Genomic DNA, 2,390 nt, shown 5'->3' on the forward strand with positions numbered 1-2,390 from the left:
AAAAGACCAAAAATATTTTTTAAAAAAAAACGGTTTCACCTAGTGGTTCAGACTTTGAGCTTTAGACTCAGATCCTAAAGGTATAAACTCTGGCACTTACAATCTGGGTGACATTGGACAAATTATTTAACCAGAGTTTAGTTTCTTTAATGGTACAATGGTGATTGTGGCACCCCCTTGTAGGTCGTTGGGAAGGTTAGCTCTGCCAACATGATGCCTGGCATATATAAAGCAGCTAGTAGTGTTGCCAGTCTGTGCCAGTAACACAGACCAATAGATGGCTGATCAACCTTATGTTGGACACACAGCCTAGGAAACAGCCTTAGGTTTGAATGAGAAGACAGGGATCAAGCTTTCATGGTGAATGCAGCACTTAGTACAAAAGCTGGTAAATGTGAGACTGGTTTTTATTTAATTTATTTATTTATTTATTTATTTATTTATTTTTCATCTTTTTGAAGCAGGGTCTCCCTGTAGCCCCAGCTGTCCTGGAACTCACTATGTAGACCAGGCTGGCCTTGAACTCAGAGATCCACCTGCCTCTGCCTCCCAAGTGCTGGGACAACAGGTGTGCACCACTACGCCCAGCTATTTATTTATTTTTATTTTATGCATGTGAGCATTTTGCCTGTATGTATGTAAGTGCACCACATGCATGCAATGCCCTCAGAGACCAGAAGAGGCATCAGATCCTCTGGAGCTGGAGTTACAGACTGTTGTTAGCCATCATGTGGGTGCTAGGAACCAAACCCAGATCCTCTGCAAGAGAAGTCAGTGCTCTTAATTGCTGAGCCACCTCTCCAGTCCCCTGACTGTCTTTTCTATAGAACTTTCCTAGTGCAGCCAGATAACAGGTTTGGACTGGGGCCAAATAGCCTGACTTCCAAAAAGTGTAGCAAGTAGAACCAAAGGAACACTGCATGCTTTCCCAAAAATGTTTGCTGAGTCTTTCTTACATAAAATATAACTAAAATCAGAAAATATTAAGTTCTAGTGACTACATTCAATATTTAAGACAGGGTTTTAGAAACACCAAACTGATACACTAATATTCCCATTAATAGTCAGAGTTAGATAGAGTTTAAGAAGTATTAGTGGTTCTAGTATTTTGACCATATATATTATTTACATATATGTTCATGTCTAAAGCTGTAGAACCTTGTAAATACATACCTTCCTGTTGAGATTTTCTGACTGGATTGGAAATAAAAATATTTCAAGCCAGGGCTGGAGAGATGGCTCAGTGGTTAAGAACACTGGTTGCTCTTGCAGAAAACCCAGGTTCGAATCCCAGCACCCACATGGCAGCTAGCAACTGTCTGCAACTCCAGTTCCAGGGGATCCTACAGCCTTTTCTGTCCTCCGTGGGCATTGCATGACATGGGTGCACTTACCTACATGCAGGCAATACACGCATACACATAAAATAAAAATAATAAAATATTTTTAAAAATATTTCAAGCCACCCCATTCCCTTTTCCTCAGATCCATCTCCCTCTTTATCCACTGATCTTGTCCAGGTGAGGAAAAAGTCTCCAGTTCCATAATACCAAAAGCACAAGTCACAACAGAAAAAAAATTAGATTTTGTCAAAGTTAGAAACTCTTTTTGTTTTGGTTTTGAGACAGGGTCTCGTTGTGTAACCCTAGTCAGCGTGGAACTCATTAATTAGACCAGGCTGGCCTTGAACTCAGAGATTCTCCTATCTCTGCTTCTTGAGTGCTGGGGTTAAAGGTGTGCACCACCATGCCCTGCAAAGTTAAAATTTCTTGCACTTTAAAGAACATTATCGAGTCACATCCTGCTCAAGGGCGGGAGGCCAGGGCTGCCGGTATTTGGGCTTCCAGAGGCTCCCCTCCACCAGCGACTCCTGGACCTAGTTGAGGGGCAAAGATGCCGGCCCTTCACATTGAAGACCTGCCAGAACAGGAAAAGCTGAAGCTGGAAGTTGAGCAGCTTCACAAGGAAGTTAAGTTGCAGAGACAACAGGTGTCTAAATGTTCTAAAGAAATAAAGAATTACATTAAAGAGCATTCTGGAGAGGATCCCCTGGTGAAGGGAATTCCAGAGGACAAGAATCCCTGGAAGGAAAAAGGCAGCTGTGTCATTTCGTAACTAACTCTGGGGAGAAACTTCATTGGCGATGGACAAGCAAGTTGTTCTTTCTCTTTTTTTATTTCTTTGATCTTCCCTAAATGAAATCAATGTGTCTTTTAAGGAAGAAAAAAAATGAAATTTAGAAAAGCTTCTCTTAAGCACTGTACAATTAAGTCTATATGTATGCAAATATATTTGCTTCTCATTGTTGCTCAACGCACACTTTTTCAGAGGGCAGAGTATCCAGTGTATGGAATTAAAGCATGACCCTTTTCTTTCAGTAGATGCTTGGG

General features: G+C 41.3%; 1 pseudogene; it reads left to right on the plus strand.

Annotated features, from left to right (window-relative positions):
* Positions 1-1,584: 1,584 nt before the first annotated feature.
* LOC103749131 lies at positions 1,585-2,123 on the plus strand (annotated as a pseudogene).
* Positions 2,124-2,390: the final 267 nt, after the last annotated feature.

This window comes from Nannospalax galili, unplaced genomic scaffold, assembly GCF_000622305.1.
Source record: "Nannospalax galili isolate Female #2095 unplaced genomic scaffold, S.galili_v1.0 scaffold106, whole genome shotgun sequence".
In the NCBI taxonomy this organism is placed as follows: Eukaryota; Metazoa; Chordata; class Mammalia; order Rodentia; family Spalacidae; genus Nannospalax; species Nannospalax galili.